This window comes from Salmo salar, unplaced genomic scaffold, assembly GCF_905237065.1.
Source record: "Salmo salar unplaced genomic scaffold, Ssal_v3.1, whole genome shotgun sequence".
NCBI lineage: Eukaryota > Metazoa > Chordata > Actinopteri > Salmoniformes > Salmonidae > Salmo > Salmo salar.
In genome coordinates this window covers 462,032-484,541 of record NW_025549219.1, presented here as the reverse complement: position 1 = coordinate 484,541, position 22,510 = coordinate 462,032, and the positions used below count along the sequence as shown (strand labels likewise).

Below are 22,510 nucleotides of genomic sequence, written 5' to 3'. Positions count from 1 at the left end.
CAACTTACTATTAAATCCACACCTCGCTGGAAGCCCCGCATTCCATAGGTGATGAGCGTGAGACTCGGATATATTCCTTAAATGATTTAATCCTTAAATTTAATACCTCACTTCACCGACCCAGGAAGTGGCGGAGCCAAACAGGTGTTGTAACTCGTTCATAACTGGCACGCAGATCGGTAGAAATGGTAAGATAAATTGGCACTTCAAACGGAAATGGAAAAAGTTTGCCTATTTTACCGGAAACTTCAGGAGCATAACGTCAGAATTAACGAAGGCCAGCAGCAGGTGGGGAATTGGTTATTTTCTTCTGGTTATATTGACCTCTGGCTTCCTCAAGTCATTTGTGTGTGTTAATTATTTAATCAAATGCTTGAAGCATCAGTTCAATTTAAGTTCTGCACATACAGTTGATTTTATTAAACACATGGAGTGTGTCTATATGAACAAATACACGTCATAAAATTTCAACCAATCAATTGGTAGAAAGAATACAGTAGGTTGTATCTCTCTAGGTCATGCCAGTAGGTTACAGTAGGTTGTATCTCTCTAGGTCATGCCAGTAGGTTACAGTAGGTTGTAACGCTCTAGGTCATGCCAGTAGGTTACAGTAGGTTGTAACGCTCTAGGTCATGCCAGTAGGTTACAGTAGGTTGTAACTCTCTAGGTCATGCCAGTAGGCTACAGTAGGTTGTATCTCTCTAGGTCATGCCAGTAGGTTACAGTAGGTTGTAACTCTCTAGGTCATGCCAGTAGGCTACAGTAGGTTGTATCTCTCTAGGTCATGCCAGTAGGTTACAGTAGGTTGAACCTCTCTAGGTCATGCCAGTAGGTTACAGTAGGTTGTATCTCTCTAGGTCATGCCAGTAGGTTACAGTAGGTTGTAACTCTCTAGGTCATGCCAGTAGGTTACAGTAGGTTGAACCTCTCTAGGTCATGCCAGTAGGTTACAGTAGGTTGTATCTCTCTAGGTCATGCCAGTAGGTTACAGTAGGTTGTATCTCTCTAGGTCATGCCAGTAGGCTACAGTAGGTTGTATCTCTCTAGGTCATGCCAGTAGGTTACAGTAGGTTGTATCTCTCTAGATCATGCCAGTAGGTTACAGTAGGTTGTAACTCTCTAGGTCATGCCAGTAGGTTACAGTAGGTTGTAACTCTAGGTCATGCCAGTAGGTTTCAGTAGGCTGTATCCAAGTGGAAACAATTATCAACCCAATGTGGAAAGTGTTGAATTTGGTCAACAACAAAATGAATGGCTTATTTGCTACTTGATCTAACAGAAGTTTCGTAATGACTAAGTTGTTATGTGGACATGTGACATACCGACAACTTTGATAAAAACACTTTTGGAGTTGTCTCCAGATCGCTATGCATATTCATGCTAGTAGCTTAGCATCTCTCTCCATTGAATACAGGCGGTTGACGACAACAACCCTCATAGAATATAAACAATAGATTACAATAATAAGATGTATCCACCAATCCAAAGACAGGATAGGCGGGAAAACAAGGGGTAGCTTGTCTCTACGTCGTCTGATTCTAGACATATCAGTCATCATCCCAGGGCCCTCCGTTGAAGAGGTATTGACGAGCCAACTTCGAATATCCAAAGTTAAAAACTAATTGAAGGCGGTACTTACTGGTGTTAATCAGATCTCCTATCTCCTCCTCTTCATCTTCCAATGTGACAGTAATCTCTCCTTCCTTCTTCACTCCAAAAACAGCATCATCCTCTTCTTCCTCTTGTTTAACTGAAACGTCTTTCTCTTCATCTTTCACTGTAACAACCTCACCCTCTACTTCTTGTTTTACTGTAACATCCTCCTCTTCCTTTTCCTCCTCTTCTTTTACTGTAACATCCTCCTCCTCTTTCACTCTGAACGCATCTTCTTCTTTCACTGAAACGTCTTTCTCTTCTTCTTTCACTGTAACAGCCTCACCAGCTACTTCTTGTTTTACTGTAAGATCCTCCTCTTCCTTCTCCTCTTTCACGACAATGTTCAGCCCCAGAGCTTCTTTCTCCGTCCAGCAGACCTCATTTTCTTTAACAGGAGGGGAGTAGTTTAGGGAGCTCATGTTCGGGGATGTTAGCTAGCTAGCTATCATTAGCGACTAGGCTAATGCTAACTTAACCAGCCAGCTACTATAGCTGACTAATAAAAAATAACGTAATATTAAATTAAATAGGTTAACAAGTAGATACGACAGAAGTTTGTCTAAAACACAGTAGCTAATATAGACCGAAAGCGTATAAACAGCTTGAATCTTTCGGCAATGTTGGCTAGCAAGCTACCGAGGTGGTTGACGAGCTGTTTATGAAGAACCGTCCACTAGATTATACGTCACGCTGCAGCATCGCCTGAAAGACGCACATCGCCGTCTGCTGACTGGAGGGAAACGCAGTTGAGGATCACATTTTATATTCAGTCAAAGATTATTTTACATGGATTTAATTAAATAATACTATTGAGACATACAAAGACAGGAATGTGGTGATTGATTAGTGAGAATAAAAAATGTTTACTACAGCACATTTAAGGCAGTTTCATTCAGTCAAACAACATATAATTAAGTAGCCAGCTGCTGTAGGTCTATACTGCTCCTACATGGTGTAACAATACATCATGTAGATGTATATAATGAACAGACTAGGTCTATACTGCTCCTACATGGTGTAACAATTGTTAGGGTTGAACTGGCTATTTGTATGCATAACCTTTATAATATACTGGGGAAGCTATGCTACAATATTAAGTATATGAACTGCGAGTAAATCAACTGAAGACAAGAAGAACTACAACCGGCAACAGGAAGTGCGTCACGACGCTGGGATCAGCCTACACGCCGACGACAGGAGGAGCAAGTTTAAACCACGCTCCTCCTCCCTCGGACAGGCCAGCATTCAGCGGGAACTATCTCTGTCAGTATAAAAGAGAGAACAATAGGATGTGTCGCTCTCTTCTCTGTTTTGCCCTGCGAGGTAAAACAGCGAGACCGTATATATACGAACCACACATATAACACGCACGTGTTTGCATTAATTAAAGTACACCTAAATCAGAAGTTACTATGTGCTGACTATTTTGTTCTGTTACCAGAAACGAACTGTCGCAACATTAACATGGTGAACCCCGACGGTCTGGTATATAGGACGTTTACGCTGAGCATTTAATCAGCCAATTGGACTTCGCTTTCGGGGAAACGGTCTGCTTTACAAATTGTCCGGGCTACTAAAAACAGGTAAGCAGACACCTATTGTTATAATAACTAAAGATCTGCATATTGGCTTTAACCAAATTAATTTTGTGAAGCACCTGTTCGATGTAAGTGAACAAAATTATGAATTATTATGAGTAGATAAGAAATTTGATAGTCACCATTGTGAAATGCAAACCTGTGGTAGATGTGTTGTTATTAATGGTACCTTTGAGTATTTTGCACCTGGCGAGATCCGTAAAATATAAAAGGTGCGGTTAGGTTCAGGGAGAATACTGAAATCTATCGGCGAGATTCGTAAGGAAGGATACGATTAGGTTCGATGATATAGGGAATAATTGGGTTTGTAATTGGTATCGGCAATGATTCGTACATATAGAAATGCGGTTAGGTTCGATCGGGAAATTTTAGAGAATAATTGGGTTTGTAATTGGTATCGGTAATGATTCGTACATATAAAAGTGCGGTTAGGTTCGAGGAATTACCCCGACAATGATCGTGAAATTTTAGATAAGAATACTGGATGACCGGCAAGATTCGTTCATATAAAGGTGCGGTTGGGTTCGGTAGAGTAATTCTTGGGAAAGGAGGTGAGGTTATAAGGCGAAATAAGAGGAATACTGAATTGAGGATTTAAAGATAAGAGAATAATGGTATAATAAAAGGATTGGAAATAAAATAATATGATACATTTAGGCGTGGAATAATAGGGAATAGTTTACTGTTTGAAATTATTAACGAAAAAGCAATAAAAGACGGGAGGAATATTTTAGATAGGACGATAATTGTGGCTATTGGCAAGGCCCATACTGCGGGAGTGGTTGGGTCTGAAGAATATATGGTTTAAATGAGAGATATTGTTGACTCGACTGGCTAGTTATCAAATTAGTTGATGTTTGAAGCTTGACACTGTAAAACACGGGTTTAAATAATTGGTTTGAAATGTTATGGAGTGATATTTGAATTGTATTGAATAACTCCGGTTCCATATAATTAGGTTAAAATAAGAACCGAGTTTAACTAAATAGGTTGAAATAAGTTGATTTAAATAAATAGTTAACGTGCTTTAAATAAGGGACTAATTATCGAATTGGTCAGAAATAAAAACGAAAATAATACAGTAAAACTAAAATATGACTATCAGTGAAGAAGCGGAGAGAGTATTACAGGCTCTAAAATCCACGCTGGAAATCAATGGAGGGAAGGAATGGAAGAGACGAGGAGAGAAACTCTATATGGATAGAGGATGGTTGGGTATTGTCTCCTGATGGAGTTCCCACAGAAGGTGAGCCAGGTAGAATACTGGGAGCATTGAAGCGGAAAATTCAGAAAGCAGAGGGGAAATGGAAGAAAGCGGGAGAACCCGGAGAAGGTACATTTATGGAAGCAATGGAGAAAGCCAGACAGAAGGAGAGAATAGGACTGATAATGATAGATAAACTTAAGAAAATGGGGAAAGAAAAACAAAGTAACGAGGAGGAACAGGAAAAGACAGAGAGGACTCCCACGGCTCACACAGAGACAACATCTAAACCCATATTATACCCCTCCCTGGCTGACCAGGGGTGGCGGGAGAAACCAGATAGCGAGGTGGTGGTAGTGGGACGGAGGCAACTATATCAAGTGCCGCCCGTAACTTTACCCCCTCCCCCATATGCTAGTCCTCAGGGAGCGGAGGGAGGTAGAGAGGAAGAGATACAGGGAGGAAGACAGGGTGTAGCCACTTTATTAAAAAAGTGGATAGAAACAAAGGGAGATATAATGATAAGAACGTGGGGTCGAGAGCGTGTAAGTGGTGCTGCACCACCCAGAGCCCCCAGTAGACCCGTTTACCATAACCAAAGTCCGGATGGGAATAGACAAAAGAAAGGGGGAGATGGATGCTTTAACTGTCACAAACCGGGTCATTTTGCTAGAGAATTTGAGGTTCTGTGTAAACACTGCAATAAAATAGGTCGAAACTGCAAAAAGAGTGAATCGGTTGAGATAGAGCAACTAACAGTAACTGTCGGGGTAACAGAGTACCTGATAACAAACCTAGGAGAAATAGCGGGGAGGAGCAGAGACTCCGTAGACAGAAGGGAAAAAACAGGGAGATACGCTGACAAAGACGGAGTGAAGCGGTGTTTTAACTGCGATAGGACGGAACATCTCGCAAGAAACTGTTATACACCCTGTAAACATTGTGACGGAGTTGGACATAACCACCGAAATTGCACCTCCAAGCAATAGCATTGGTGGTTCAGTGGTAGAATTTACGCCTGCCACGCGGGAGGCCTGGGTTCGGGTCCCAGCCCATGCACTATGGGACTAAAATGTTATTGTTATGTTTTGAATGGAACCATAAGGTTGATGGTGGTTGTTTAAGATCTAAACCGAACGTTTTGATGGCTTGTTTAGTTTAAAATGAAGAGAAGGTTACCGAAATCTAATGAATTATAATGAGCGGATAGGTTTAAAGGGAGTAGTAATAAATTGTATTAAGTATTATATAAATTTGGCGATTTACATGGTACATATAAAGTCATAGACATTTCAAAAATGTGAAGCCGAAAGAGATACAGTTGGAACATTGGTTTTAATCTTACTATAGAGGTAAGGCAGAACGTTGGTTGAGTAGTGGGTTATATTTTTGCTTACGGGTAAAACAAAAGATGAGAAAAGAATTGGTTATGTGTGCTGAGCTATGCTTGGGCTATGTTTGGCTGGAAGGAAGCATTTTGTGATGTGAAGCTGGTTATTGATTCTTGGTTTGAATGTTTAGGTAACACCAGTGAATTAGAAAAGGAAGTTTATGTATTTAAACATTATACTCTGTTTCCATTACGTGGAACAATGTCTGGACAGTACAGTGAATTGCAGGTTGAGTTAATTTTATTTTTACAGGGACGGTGCACATTAAACTCAGTTGTGTATAATGGCAGGGTATTCCTAGCAAACAGAATGGGCCGGTTTTCAGACAAACTGAAGGGGTTTTAAGGTTTTAAGCAATCTTGGGTCAAATTAGTCAAATAGTACGTTAAAATATGGGGTTTCATAAATTGAAGTACAGTATTGTATCCAAGGGTAGCGCATGTTCAATTAAGTTTAAAACTAATGATTGGGGGGAGTACAATGGAAGTACAAGCATTTTTAGGTTTTGTTTGTAGTTAACTTTTGGGTTTCTGAATCGGTGTAGTATGAGGAAATGCTGACCAAGTGGTTATTTTATGGAAAAAGGAGCACTTTGGGAAAAGTTCCTAGGGACAGGATATCTTAAAGGGGTAGACACACATGGCATTTTAAAGTTTTATTTTCTGAGTTTTAATTAAACACGTGAAATTCTTTTAATAGGGAATGTTCTGGGAACTTGAGATACAAAATGTAGATAAGGTTATTAGCTTTCATTTGTCTAATGTAGTAAGAAAGATTAAAGGGGTAGACACACATGGCATTTTAAAGTTTTATTTTCTGAGTTTTAATTAAACACGTGAAATTCTTTTAATAGGGAATGTTCTGGGAACTTGAGATACAAAATGTAGATAAGGTTATTAGCTTTCATTTGTCTAATGTAGTAAGAAAGAAAAAACGGTTCTGAAAAGGGGTTATGACTTTTTGACCCCACTGGTGACTTTTCCTTTTGTGGTCTGATCAGCCACAATGAAAAGCCATTGGATGGTGAATTTAGGGTCATTTGGGCTTGAGCCATGTATAAAAAGGGGGAGTATGGTAGAGCAGGTGATAGAACAGGATAGGATGCTACTAGAACAAAAACATTTTTTGTAGAATGTCCATTCCAACATTTGGAAATGGACTTATTGAACTATTCCGAATTGAGGGGAAGAAGGGGTGTTTAACAATAACAGATAAGCATAGCAAATGGGTAGAAGCGTTCCCAACTTACTTGGTGGACATGATTATGGTAGCTAGAATATGAGGTCAAGATGATATCCCTAATGTTGGTTTACTAGGAGCCATCTCTTTAAATGATGGATGACATTTTAGCTAATTAGGTAGAGCCTATAGAATGACAGAGTTAGAGAGACCAGAACAGGTAGACATAGAAGTTGAAGAAACACTAGCAGAGTACATGAGAAGACTGTTTGTTAACCAAACCCGTATGTCCAAGATTTTGTGTCCAACAGGTGAATTACAGGAGAAGGTGATTCACTCAATCCAACCAGGAGACTGGGTGTGGATCCAGTCCCTGAGGAGAAAAAACTGGAAGCAGTCCCGTTGGGAAGGCCCATACCAGGTTCTGTTAAACCATTGCCTTTGCCATTAGAAAAGCTGAGAGAGTCACTTGGGTCCACGTTACCCACTGCAAGGAGGTATGTACACATATGAGCACTGATGATCACACACAGAGTTAGGAGAAGAACCGAGAACCAATAAGGTCCGGGGGTTACCTCCTTAACGAAGATTTCCTATCCCGACCGTTCATCACTGTGTGTGCTCCTAGAGGTGTGAGTATGGGGTGGTACCTAGCAGAGAGACTAAGGGCAGGAGAGGGTTGGCGGTTTTTGGGAAGAGTAGAGACTCTAAGCTGCATCATAGTTTTGGTAACCTTTCTGATACATTCAGATCCACCACCTACTGGTACTAATCATAGGATACCGTTGTCATTGAGAAGAAGTAGAAGATAAACTATACAATACACTGATGAGTGACATACAGAATAAGGAATCAAAGAAGATCAAGATGTAGAATTTAAGGTAAACATTAAACAATTTCCTGGGGAAGCAGACAACTGTACAGGAATAGGGGTTGGCCAGATTGAAGTACTCAGCCAACCCACCTCGGTTCACCTAAATTCCTGATGAGCACCAGTGTTATAGATACAAGAATGGCACCGAGAACTAAGATGATTTTAATGGCTGAAAGTAATCGTTAATGTGACTGACATAGGTTTGAGAGATGAATAGAACATTCTTAACCTCACAGCACCTATAACTGATGAAGGGTGGGCTAGTACCAGTAAAGGATGCATACGACAGAAATTACCACAAAGGGTGGTTAGGAACTTGCGCCCTGGGGTTATTGGTCCAACCAGTTCGAGTTAGTCATCAGAGGCCAGTTATAGGAGGCTAAAGAAGGCACAGGAGGAGTTTTGACCAGGATGGGAGTAGCCCTGTCTAGATGGATGCTATTGGCATCCTCAGGGAAGTTCCAGATGAATACAAAGCTATGAATCAAATATGTGAAGGCTTTAACACTACATTATTTTGGTAGTTGACAATAAATAAAAATGTGGATGGGATTAATGACATCTTTTATAATCAACAGAGATTCATGAATGAAAACGGGGATGCAGTAAAGAGGTTCTCTGACCAATTATCCGCCACCCCCCTCATGACCTGGTAAAATAGACTGACTCTCGATAGGTTATTGGCAGAAGAGGGCAGTGTAGGTAGAATGATTAGGTTCAGCTCTACACATACATTTCTGATAACACAGCTCATGTTTGGGAAATGGAAAAGTGTTGTAAGAACTGTATTATGGGCTGCTTTCACCTGTATGAGTGTGTTTGTGTTGTGTGGATGTTGTCTCGTCCCATGTGTGAGAGGTTTAATCACCAGGACTCTAGAGAGATCGATGACGCAGCAGATGGTGAGATATGGACCGATTCCGAGCTCCGATCAGTGGGAGGACGAACACAGGCCTCCAGGCCAGGAAGATGGCTCCGTCTCTTTCAATAACGAGGAGCCAATGTTTGATGAAACAATTTTCAACATTTAGATTCACTGTTCCTTTAATGAAAATTATGATGAAAATCCTAAACAGAAGTGTCATAATTGGAAATAGGCCTAGGACAGTAATGGAGGAATAGGAGGAATATTCATGTATTGGACTTGTTTAAATCCATATAGCCTGTGATTGTTAGTGAATACTCATAGTATGTGATAATCATTATGTGATCCCATATAGCGTGTGATGTATTTCCATATAGCGTGTGATGTATTTCCATATAGCGTGTGATGTATTTACATATTAGTAGGGTTCTCAGATAGCATGTGATCATATCATGGTGAATTATTGAATCATTTAAGGGTGGAATTGATAAGAGAATTATCTAATAAATGTAAATGAATCAATAAACCATGATGAATTATTAGTCATACAGCAGGTTTAATGAATAATCAATGTAATGATCAATGTAGGGATCGATTAGTCTGATTAGTTCCGGAAAGTCCAGAAACCACTGGAGAGGGAAAGAAATGTGTGTATGCAATTAGGAGGGACACCAGGAGACAGATGGTCAAGGGAGTAAAAGCTTCAAAGAGTTCTTAACCTTGAGGGAAAAGAACAGGCTGAGCTCTGGATAGTGATAAACAGTGTGAGAAGTTTATGGGGGATGCAGGTCACCAACGGATTGTGTGTAAATGCATGTGCGTAAGTAAGCAAGAACTATATAATGACTGTTTTGTTATCCTGACCTCAGAACGTTCTCTGAATAAAGCTACAGAAACCTTTTGCAGAAAGCTGAGTCCTTGCCTAATTATTTTAACCCATTGTCTTACAAACCTTGGGCATTAGTCAAGGCGAATTGATTATTGATTATTATCATCAAGATATTAAATTCTTTTAACACCCCGCTGTCTGAAACACTCATCCAGCCATTCCTCTGGGTAACCCCGCTGTCTGAAACACTCATCCAGCCGTTCCTCTGGGTAACCTCGCTGTCTGTAACACTGACAGTCAGCTTGTTTGTCATAGTCACTCTGTGTACTACAAATCCTGTGTATGTGACTTTATTGGTCGATGGTGAGGATCTTTTTTAGGGGTGTAGGGTGGAAGCTGACTCCGCGTAACAGGGAATTCCTGTCCATCGGCTTCCTGTATAGGTCTGTGCTAAAGCCAACCCCCGTCCCTCTTAATCAAAATGTCCAGATAACTTGTTTCATGCACATGAAAGTTGAGGGTGAATTTCAGATGTTCACTGCTTGTATTGATGAAGGAGTGGAATCGATGAAGTTCCTCTGCTGTCCCCTGGAATAGATGGAACACGTCATCAATTAAGACTTTTTCAGAGCCTGATGAGGTGCTAGAATGAATTGTTAGGGCTGACAATCACATTCTTCTCTAACAACCCCACATACAGATTGGCATAATTAGAAGCTATTTTTTAAACTACAATGACCATAATGACCTGCGTCTCTACTTGTCTTGTTTGTGTTTCTTTTACACCTGCTTTGTAAAAGAGACAGAAGAATGCACAATGGTCAATGCTATCTGGGATCCTTGGTACATCCCTACCCTAAACCCTGACCTTAACCATTTTAAATGTCAACTTCAACGGGCTAGGGACGTCCCAAGGATGTATCTCTACCTAAAAATACATGATCTAAATGATTGATCGTTGGTATTCAGCAGTCATAAAGCCTTATTTACTTTAATGAACTACTAAAATAGTGATTTTGTCAGACAGCAGCTCTACACTTTATTGACTGACTGATCCATTCATCCTTCCATCCCTCAGCCTTCCTCTCCTCTGAAGACCCAGTGAGGGTGGAGCTCAGTCAGAGAGCTGTTGAGGGACTTGTTAGGAAGAACACTTCTACAGCCAGAGAGGTGAGAGGTCACACATGGTTTAGATGGTAAATATTTATGTCCCCTTAGCGGTTCATCACGTCAGCAAAAGGGAATATGTTCCATCATCTATGTTTATTTACATTAGTGCAAATTGTTCACTGATATTGGTGTAATTTCTCACCCCTTTTGGCTGTATGAAGTTAATTTCCCCTCAGACAAACATTTGTTCTTTGATATTATGAAGGTCATTTGTGTCAAATGTACTTTTCCCCTCATTCACCCCATCTCTTTACATTGCTTATGCATATTCAGTGGCCTGACTGGTAGATCTGAACCTAATGCAGCTTGGAGTGATCAGATGACAGAAGTCACATTTAGGTGCCAGGTGTAACTGAGGCCATAGATGCTCCATATCCATTACTTTAAGTGTTTTATATAATATGACTAAATGTGTTTCTGTGTTGCAGGGGCAGTCAAGAAATGGAACGGCAAGGCCACAGAACATGACATAAGCAGAGCTGTGGGAGACCACCTCAAGCCCCTGGTAGAGCCGGGGGTGGTGTTTACCACTCCACCACGCCTTCAGCAGGCTGGAAAAGTGGGATTGATCTGGTTGATCCATTTGTTTGTTTCAGTTTGCAGTAGTTGAATCCTTTGACGTATTGTTGAATTAAACATTTATCTTCAACAAATGCACTGGGTTGGTTGAAAAGTGATACTAAACGTACATACCAGCACTATTTTGACATAGTGGGAAATATACTGAATTTATACTGTTTTCATAATAAGATGGACCAAGATACGTATTGGTTTTGCAAGAGTCTGTTGATTGTCAGTCATTGGGTTAATTTCTTTTGCAATATGTTCAAATCAAGCTTTATTTATACAGCACATTTCAGACATGGATGCCTCACAGAAAAAAAAATAAAACAATGAAAATAAACAGAAATATTTACCACAACAAACATAAGATTAACAACTGAAAGACGAATTAGCATTCTAAGGAAAATCCATTGATTAAAATATTAATTGGATGCAACAACCAACCCAAAATATAAGCATGATTTTAGGAGGGGCTCTGAAAGACACTATGGGGGTGTCCACTGAAAGTTGACTAGTAACAACAACTGGGACCTAAAAGACACCCACCATGAGACCCACTAAATCTGCCCAAGAAGAGACAAACAAAAGAAAAACCCACACCAAACTTAAAGACAGGAAGCAAACCAAAAAGGTGGAGCAACTAAAGGTGTTGACTCTCCACATGTATCAAGACAACTGGAACACTGGGCCACTCTTAAATAGAACCTGGACCAGCTCAGGTGAAACACCTTCCCACTAACGAGATGGACAAGCCAGCACAGGTGTAACACATACTGACTAACGAGGTGACACCAATCAGTGCTAACGAGCTATACGTGCTAACGAGCTATACGTGCAAACGAGCTATACGTGCTAACGAGCTATACGTGCTAACGAGCTATACGTGCTAAAGTCCAACCTCAAAACAGAAATGGAAAACCAAAGCCTATAACACCTTAAGACAACAAATATATCCTATATTTTTGTTGGAAAAGTTTGCTCACCACCAACAGAAATACAATAGTATTATTTGTTTCTCCTTTTTCTTTCTATAGAATCCTAAATCCCACTAGCTTCTAGAACACTCGTCTTCCTAAAACTCACTAGATTCTAGAACTCTCCTCTTTCTAAATCCCACTAGCTTCTAGAACTCTCGTCTCCTTGGAACGAGCCCAAACAAAACTCATCTCCAATACGGAAAAACGGGCAGTCAAAATAAATAAAGATCCATAGCAACGCACTAGCTAAACACAAAACACAAATCTTATATCCATTTGGGGGGAAATCAGGTTGAATCTGCTCCTGAAACTAACACACCAAAACAAAAAACACATGGAATTGGAGAAATCTTTCACCTCACTGGTTAGAGGACAACCTGCAGAAGACAGTCAGCTACATTTTGGAGTGATGCATTTAAATGTAGGGGTCCCTAAACAAAGGAACACAACACTTATTTGTCATAACTCATCGATATCATGTTGAAATCAATTGTGCCGAGAGGAGGGAGATGAGGTTGCACGTCCTGTTAAAACTAACAGCTCAAAAACCACACAGAATCTGGGAATAATGTGTACATCACTGGTTAGAGGACAATTTGTAGAAAACAGCCAGATAGATTTTGATTCAAGTGCGTAACCAACATGGTAAGTGTAACACACCTCTTTTTTTGTTAGTCACTTTTTATTAAATCACATAAATAGTACTCTTCCATTTCAGAGCCTGGATTTTCCCCCTGAGGCTAATATCCATATCATGTTGAAATCAATAGAACAGGGGCAAACGTTTAGGGTTCTACATTGTGACACTATTAAAATACTCCTAGTACAATGTTAAAACATTCTACATTGTGACATTATATCATTGATATCATGAAACAACTCATTCATGTATTTTCTGATGTTTGATCAGATGTCTTTTACCGGAGAATCTCTTGTCACACTGATCACAGCTATAAGGTTTCTCTCCTGTGTGTGTTCTCTGGTGTCGAGTCAGACAGCCAGATGTAGTAAAACTCTTCCCACATTGACCACAGCTATAAGGTTTCTCTCCTGTGTGTCTTCTCTGGTGTCGAGTCAGAGAGCCAGATGCAGCAAAACTCTTCCCACATTGATCACAGCTATAAGGTTTCTCTCCTGTGTGTGTTCTCTGGTGTAGAGTCAGATGGCTAGATGAAGTAAAACTCTTCCCACATTGAGTACAGCTAAAAGGTTTCTCTCCTGTGTGGATTCTCTGGTGTGATATGAGGCTGGTTGAACTAGTAAAACTCTTCCCACATTGACCACAGCTAAAAGATTTCTCTCCTGTGTGGATTCTCTGATGAATTTTAATGCCTGATGAAGAGGTGGATTTCTTCCCACAGTCAGAGGAGCAGTGAGTTCTCTTCCCTGTGGATCTCTGCAGGTGTTTCTTGAGGTGTTTTGATCTGGAGAGACAGCCAGATGTTGTAAAACTCTTCCCACATTGACCACAACTATAAGGTTTCTCTCCTGTGTGTGTTCTTTGGTGTAGAGTAAGATAGCCAGATGTAGTAAAACTCTTCCCACATTGACCACAGCTATAAGGTTTCTCTCCTGTGTGTCTTCTCTGGTGTCGAGTCAGAGAGCCAGATGTAGTAAAACTCTTCCCACATAGACCACAACTATAAGATTTCTCTCCTGTGTGTGTTTTCTGGTGTAGAGTCAGAGAGATAGATGCAGCAAAACTCTTCCCACATTGACTACAGCTATATTGTTTCTCTCCTGTGTGTGTTCTCTGGTGTGATATCAGGCTGTCTGGCCGAGTAAAACTCTTCCCACATTGATTACAGCTATAAGGTTTCTCTCCTGTGTGTACTCGCTGGTGTCTAGTCAGATGGCAAGATGAAATATAAGTCTTCCCACATTGATCACAGCTATAAGGTTTCTCTCCTGTGTGTGTTCTCTGGTGTACAGTCAGGTAACTAGATGAAATAAAACTTTTCACACATTGATTACAACTAAAAGATTTCTCTCCTGTGTGTATCCTCTGGTGTGATAACAGGTTGCTTGACTGAGTAAAACTCTTCCCACATTGAGTACAGCTGTACGGTTTCTCTCCTGTGTGTATTCTCTGGTGTAGAGTCAGAGAGAAAAATGTAGTAAAACTCCTCCCACATTGATCACAGCTGTAAGGTTTCACCCCAGTGTGAATTCTCAGGTGTACTTTTAGTGCTTTTAATCTTAAGTAACTCTTCCCACAATCAAAACAGTGGTGAGATTTCTCTCCTGTGTGTGTTCGCTGGTGTATTTTAAGTTCTGATGAAGATTTGCAATGTTTTCCACAGTCAGAGCAGCAGATAGATTTCTTCCCTGTGGGTCTCTGCTGGTGTTTCTTGAGGTGATAGAATCTGGACAGACTCTTCTCTGACTCGTTAGCATCATGATGTTGAGGCTCCCCAGAGGATCCATGATAGTCACGTCTCTCTCCTGTGTGAACAAGTCAGACAAATAGTTAAAGGCTCACAACAGCAGAACTCCACTGAAAAAGGTGATGCCAACAGCGTAGCCATGATACTGTACAACAATTGACGTCTGTAATGAATGTTAAAATTACTTGACAATTGTCTTAAGACAGTCAAGTGAGCAACAATAGTCATATTTAGTCTTGTTTTCACATTAGTAGTAACTAGAAATAAGTAAAAGGTGTTGAACTCCTAAGCAGTGTGCCAGGCGACTTTTGTTCTCAAATATAGGCACCTTTCTGTGTTTGCTAAAATTGCGACAAGGGCGATGCGCACACAATTTGATTGCAGAAACACCTCCCTGCTAATGCAGAAACCGCTAGTTATGGATGTAGTATATCTGCCTGGAGCAAAAATGGTGAGCAAGTGGCCAAAGCTGTGCCATTAGAGATCTGGGTTCGAGTCCAAGCTCTGTTGCAGCCGGCCGCGACCGGGAGGCCCATGGGGCGACGCACAATTGGCCCACCGTCGTCCGGGTTAGGGGAGGGTTTGGCCGGCAGGGATATCCTTGTCTCATCACGCACTAGCGACTCATGTGGCGGGCCGGGCGCAGTGCACACTGACCAGGTCGCCAGGTGTACGGTGTTTCCTCCGACACATTGGTGCTGCTGGCTTCCGGGTTGGATGGGCATTGTGTCAAGAAGCAGCGCGGCTAGGTTGGATTGTGTTTCAGAGGACGCATGGCTCTCGACCTTCGCCTCTCCAGAGTCCGTATGGGAGTTGCAGCGATGAGACAAGACTGTAAGTACCAATTGGGGAGAAAAAAGGGGTGAAAAAAATATATATATTTAAAAAATGGTGAGCAAAGATTAGTTTTCACAATGTATTCTGAATATTACAGCACTAGATCAGGAGTCTACTCAAGGAAACTCACATTAAGCTCTGTGTCTATTCACTACTTCACCACCGTGGGGGAAACTCAGGGGAGTTCTCATAGGCTGACAGCAAATAAAGCCTCCATTTACAGGTTGATTATGATTATCATCATTTGACACTACTTTGGATTATAATTGTAAGGCTGGTTTGAATGTCCTGATTTAATATAATGTTTGTGTTATTGTTGAAAATGTACTACTTTATATTTAAAAACGACTTCAACCAGTAAAATGATCATTGGCTAGTTTTCCATCAGCCTGACATCAGCCTGACAATGAGATTTTGTCCACTAAGTGTATGCCAAAATGGTCTATAATCTCACCTAACAATAACATAGACCTACTGTAGGACCCATAACTTCACATAACAACAACATAGACCTAGGACTATAAATCATTTAATATTTTAGGTGAAACAAGGAGACTAAAATGTCTTTGTCATGACAATTCATAACCTGATCACCAGATAATTTTGTGAATAATCCCACTAGGCTACTCTGTAATGTGTTGTCATTCTAAATGTCCTGAATAAAGGAAAATAGCTCTGTGTGTTGTACAATAGCCTATCCACCAAGGAACAGTTCTCCACACATTATGAGCTAAGTATCTCCGTTTCCAAACGGACTAACGAGATCCTACTGTAAATCAACCAGACAATAACACATTATAAACATCAATTTGTTAGGGATGTTGGATCCAACATGGAGCACGGCATAACTGTCTTTACCGGTGTAATGAATGAAGAACTACATTTGACTGGCATGCAGAAAATGATTTCCTGGATCAGCTGATGATAGTTGAACATGTGACTGTAACTAAACAGCTACAGTATTATGTATTATGTGTAATTATTTAAGAACCGCATTAACCTCTATGGGCTAGGTGGGACGCAGGCGTCCCACCCGTGGTGCACTCCATCAACAGCAGGTGCATTTCAAGAGCGGCAAATTTGAATCCAAATAAATGTCAAAATTCTAATTTTTCAAACATACAACTATTTTACACCCTTTGAAAGATAAACATCTCCTTAATCTAACCACGTTTTACGATTTCAAAAAGGTTTTACGGCGAAAGCATAAATTTAGAGTATGTTAGGACAGTACATTTACAAGAGTTGTGTGTAATGTTTTGTCAATTCAAAGACAGGGTCACCAAAACCATAAAACCAGCTAAAATGATGCACTAACCTTTTACAATCTCCATCAGATGACACTCCTAGGACATTATGTTAGACAATGCATGCATTTTTAGTTCTATCAAGTTCATATTTATATCCAAAAACAGCGTTTTACTATGGCATTGATGTTGAGGAAATCGTTTCCCTCCAATAACCGGCAGTCAAGTCAGCATCACAAATTAAATAATTAAAATTAGAAAACATTGGTAAAATATTATATTGTCATTTAAAGAATTATAGATTTACATCTCTTGAACGCAATCAACTTGCCAGATTTAAAAAATAACCTTACTGGGAAATCACACTTTGCAATAATCTGAGCACTGCGCCCAGAAAAATACGCGTTGCGATACAGACTAGTCGTCATGTTGGGGAGATCTAAAATCGAAAATACTATGTAAATAATCCATTACCTTTGATTCTCTTCATCAGATGTCACTTCCAGGTATCACAGGTCCATAACGAATGTAGTTTTGTTCAAAAAAGCTCATCATTTATGTCCAAAAATCTCCGTCTTGTTAGCACATGATCTAAGCCCGCCGGACTTCACTTCATGAACGAGGGGAAAAAATATATTTACGTTCGTTCAAACATGTCAAACGTTGTATAGCATAAATCATTAGGGCCTTTTTAACCAGAACATGAATAATATTCAAGGTGGACGAATGCATACTCTTTTATAACGTATTGGAACGAGGGTACCCAACATGAACTCGCGCGCCAGGTGTCTAATGGGCCATCATCGTTCCATGGCTCTTGTTCGGTCAGATCTCCCTCCAGAAGACTCAAAACACTTTGTAAAGGCTGGTGACATCTAGTGGAAGCAATAGGAAGTGCCAAAATATTCCTCAGCCCCTGTGTTTTTCAATGGCATAGGTTTAAAGGTAATACAACACATCAGGTATCCACTTCCTGTCAGAAAATGTCTCAGGGTTTTGCCTGCCAAATGAGTTCTGTTATACTCACAGTCACCATTCAAACAGTTTTAGAAACTTTAGAGTGTTTTCTATCCATATATAATAAGTATATGCATATTCTAGTTACTGGGTAGGATTAGTAACCAGATTAAATCGGGTACATTTTTTTTATCCAGCCGTGCACATACTGCCCCCTAGCCCTAACAGGTTAATGACAGTATCCATTTGGGAGTTGTCAATAAAGTTAAGGTGACTCTCGGTTAGAACCATTGGATTTAGCAAACTCTGAAATGATTTAGGATTTCTGTGCCCATGAAAACTGTTTTCCAGCGTAACATAAGGAGACAATAAATGTTAAGTAGATAGAGAGCATTTCAGAGAACTGAATACAAAAAACTGTCCGACAGCAAGATCCAGTATTTAAGTTAACCTGTTAGGGCTAGGGGGCAGTATTGACACGGCTGGATAAAAAACGTACCCGATTTAATCTGATTAGTACTCGTGCCCAGAAACTAGAATATGCATATAATTATTAGCTTTGGATAGAAAACACTCCAAAGTTTCTAAAACTGTTTGAATGGTGTCTGTGAGTATAACAGAACTAATTTGGCAGGCCAAAACCTGAGAAGATTCTGTACAGGAAGTACCCTGTCTGACCATTTCTTGGCCTTGTTGATTATCTCTATCTATTACAGGGGATCTCTGCTCTTACGTGACACTTTCTACGGCTCACATGGACTCTCAGAAGGCGGCAAAATGCTGAATCGTGGCTTTGCAGGCTCTGGCTGAAACAAAGTAGCGCGTTTGGATAGTGTCTGGTTACAGTACTGTGAGACTCAGGCTCGTGCCCGCGTCGACCGAAAGCTTTGTTTTCTTTCCTCTGTTTAGCTAAACGGAGATTCCCGGTCTGAATATTATCGCTTTTTTACGAGAAAAATTGCATAAAAATGGATTTTAAACAGCGGTTGACTTGCTTCGAAGTACGGTAATGGAATATTTAGAAATCTTTTGTCACGAATTGCGCCATGCTCGCGACCCTGATTTACCATTTCGGATAGTGTCTTGGAAGGCATGAACAAAACGCCGCAATTTGGATATAACGATGGATTATTTTGGACCAAACCAACATTTGTTATTGAAGTAGCAGTCCTGGGAGTGCATTCTGACGAAGACAACAAAGGTAATGAAACTTTTGTAATAGTAAATCGGAGTTTGATCAGGGCTAAACTTGGTCGGTATCTAAATGGCTAGCCGTGATGGCTGGGCTATCTACTGAGAATATTGCAAAATGTGCTTTCACCGAAAAGCTATTTTAAAATCGGACATATCGAGTGCATAGAGGAGTTCTGTATCTATAATTCTTAAAATAATTGTTATGTTTTTTGTGAACGTTTATCGTGAGTAATTTAGTAAATTCACTGGATGTTTGCGGGGGGTATGCTAGTTCTGAACGTCACATGCTAATGTAAAAAAGCTGGATTTTGATATAAATATGAACTTGATTGAACAACACATGCATGTATTGTATAACATAATGTCCTAGGTGTGTCATCTGATGAAGATCATCAAAGGTTAGTGCTGCATTTAGCTGTGGTTTTGTTTTTTGTGACATTATATGCTAGCTTGAAAAATGGGTGTGTGATTATTTCTAGCTGGGTACTCTGCTGACATAATCTAATGTTCTGCTTTCGTTGTAAAGCCTTTTTGAAATCGGACAGTGTGGTTAGATTAACGAGAGTCTTGTCTTTAAAATGCTGTAAAATAGTCATATGTTTGAAAAATTGAAGTTTTCGGATTTTAGAGGAATTTGTATTTCGCGCCACGCCCATCATTGGATATTGGAGCAGGTGTTCCGCTAGCGGAACGTCTAGATGTAAGAGGTTAAGTTAAAGTTCATCATATGACAAGCTTAACGTTATGACTATAAATACTGTTCCCTGAAGGAGGGAAACTAGGTACAACATACTATTAAATCCACACGTTATGACTATAACTACTGTTCCCTGAAGGAGGGAAACTAGGTACAACATACTATTAAATCCACACCTCGAAGCCCCGCATTCCACAGGTGATGAGCGTGAGACTCGGATATATTCCTTAAATGATTTAATCCTTAAATTTAATACCTCACTTCACCGACCCAGGAAGTGGCGGAGCCAAACAGGTGTTGTAACTCGTTCATAACTGGCACGCAGATCGGTAGAAATGGTAAGATAAATTGGCACTTCAAACGGAAATGGAAAAAGTTTTCCTATTTTACCGGAAACTTCAGGAGCATAACGTCAGAATTAACGAAGGCCAGCAGCAGGTGGGAATTGGTTATTTTCTTCTGGTTATATTGACCTCTGGCTTCCTCAAGTAATTTGTGTGTGTTAATTATTTAATCAAACGCTTGAAGCATCAGTTCAATTTAAGTTCTGCACATAAAGTTGATATTATTAAACACATGGGGTGTGTCTATATGAACAAATACACGTCATAAAATTTCAACCAATCAATTGGTAGAAAGAATACAGTAGGTTGTATCTCTCTAGGTCATGCCAGTAGGTTACAGTAGGTTGTATCTCTCTAGGTCATGCCAGTAGGTTACAGTAGGTTGTAACTCTCTAGGTCATGCCAGTAGGTTACAGTAGGTTGTATCTCTCTAGGTCATGCCAGTAGGTTACAGCAGGTTGTAACTCTCTAGGTCATGCCAGTAGGTTACAGTAGGTTGTAACTCTCTAGGTCATGCCAGTAGGCTACAGTAGGTTGTAACTCTCTAGGTCATGCCAGTAGGTTGTATCTCTCTAGGTCATGCCAGTAGGTTACAGTAGGTTGTAACTCTCTAGGTCATGCCAGTAGGTTACAGTAGGTTGTATCTCTCTAGGTCATGCCAGTAGGTTACAGTAGGTTGTATCTCTCTAGGTCATGCCAGTAGGTTACAGTAGGTTGTATCTCTCTAGGTCATGCCAGTAGGTTACAGTTGGTTGTATCCAAGTGGAAACAATTATCAACCCAATGTGGAAAGTGTTGAATTTGGTCAACAACAAAATGAATGGCTTATTTCCTACATGAGGTTTACTTGATCTAACAGAAGTTTCGTAATGACTAAGTTGTTATGTGGACATGTGACATACCGACAACTTTGATAAAAACACTTTTGGAGTTGTCTCCAGATCGCTATGCATATTCATGCTAGTAGCTTAGCATCTCTCTCCATTGAATACAGGCGGTTGACGACAACAACCCTCATAGAATATAAACAATAGATTACAATAATAAGATGTATCCACCAATCCAAAGACAGGATAGGCGGGAGATAGACAACCCACAGTGCAGCTTTGTGGACAACGACTCCCCTTGTCAGGACGGAGAGACATCTTGTCAGTATATCCATAATCTTTGGTGTAGCCAACCCAACTCTCACATGGCTCTATTGGGGGTCACGGTGTGTAGTAAAACATCACTACATTAAAATCACTACATGCCGTGGCCCCCCAGTCTGCGGTCAGCAGATAGACCCTCCTCAAATATATATGTTAAGTCACTTTTTGGAAACGGAACGGAGAAAACAAGGGGTAGCTTGTCTCTACGCCGTCTGATTCTAGACATATCAGTCATCATCCCAGGGCCCTCCGTTGAAGAGGTATTGACGAGCCAACTCCGAATATCCAAAGTTAAAAACTAATTGAAGGCGGTTCTTACTGGTGTTACTCAGATCTCCTGTCTCCTCCTCTTCATCTTCCAATGTGACAGTAATCTCTCCTTCCTTCTTCACTCCAAAAACAGCATCACCCTCTTCTTCCTCTTGTTTAACTGAAACGTCTTTCTCTTCATCTTTCACTGTAACAGCCTCACCCTCTACTTCTTGTTTTACTGTAACATCCTCCTCTTCCTTTTCCTCCTCTTCTTTTACTGTAACATCCTCCTCCTCTTTCACTCTGAGCGCATCTTCTTCTTTCACTGAAACGTCTTTCTCTTCTTCTTTCACTGTAACAGCCTCACCCTCTACTTCTTGTTTTACTGTAAGATCCTCCTCTTCCTTCTCCTCTTTCACGACAATGTTCAGCCCCAGAGCTTCTTTCTCCGTCCAGCAGACCTCCTTTTCTTTAACAGGAGGGGAGTAGTTTAGGGAGCTCATGTTCGGGGATGTTAGCTAGCTAGCTATCATGAGCGACTAGGCTAATGCTAACTTAACCAGCCAGCTACTATAGCTGACTAATAAAAAATAACGTAATATTAAATTAAATAGGTTAACAAGTAGATACGACAGAAGTGTGTCTAAAACACAGTAGCTAATATAGACCGAAAGCGTATAAATAGGTTGAATATTTCGGCTATGTTGTCTAGCAAGCTACCGAGGTGGTTGACGAGCTGTTTATGAAGAACCGTCCACTAGATCATACGTCACGCTGCAGCATCGCCTGAAAGACGCACATCGCCGTCTGCTGACTGGAGGGAAACGCAGTTGAGGATCACATTTTATTTTCAGACAAAGATTATTTTACATGGATTTAATTAAATAATACTATTATATTGAGACATACAAAGACAGGAATGTGTTGGTTGATTAGTGAGAATAAAACATGTTTACTACAGCACATTTAAGGCAGTTTCATTCAGTCAAACAACATATAAATAAGTAGCCAGCTACTGTAGGTCTATACTGCTCCTACATGGTGTAACAATACATCATGTAGATGTATATAATGAACACACTAGGTCTATACTGCTCCTACATGTTGTAACAATACATCATGTAGATGTATATAATG

General features: G+C 40.3%; 1 long non-coding RNA gene across 1 annotated transcript; it reads right to left on the bottom strand.

The window, feature by feature from the left end:
- Positions 1 to 984: 984 nt before the first annotated feature.
- LOC123735949 (uncharacterized) lies at positions 985 to 21,192 on the bottom strand. The gene is made up of 3 exons (XR_006765835.1): positions 20,807 to 21,192; positions 7,989 to 7,992; positions 985 to 1,263 (listed from the first exon to the last, which is right to left on the bottom strand). It is a non-coding gene; the product is annotated as an uncharacterized lncRNA (long non-coding RNA).
- Positions 21,193 to 22,510: the final 1,318 nt, after the last annotated feature.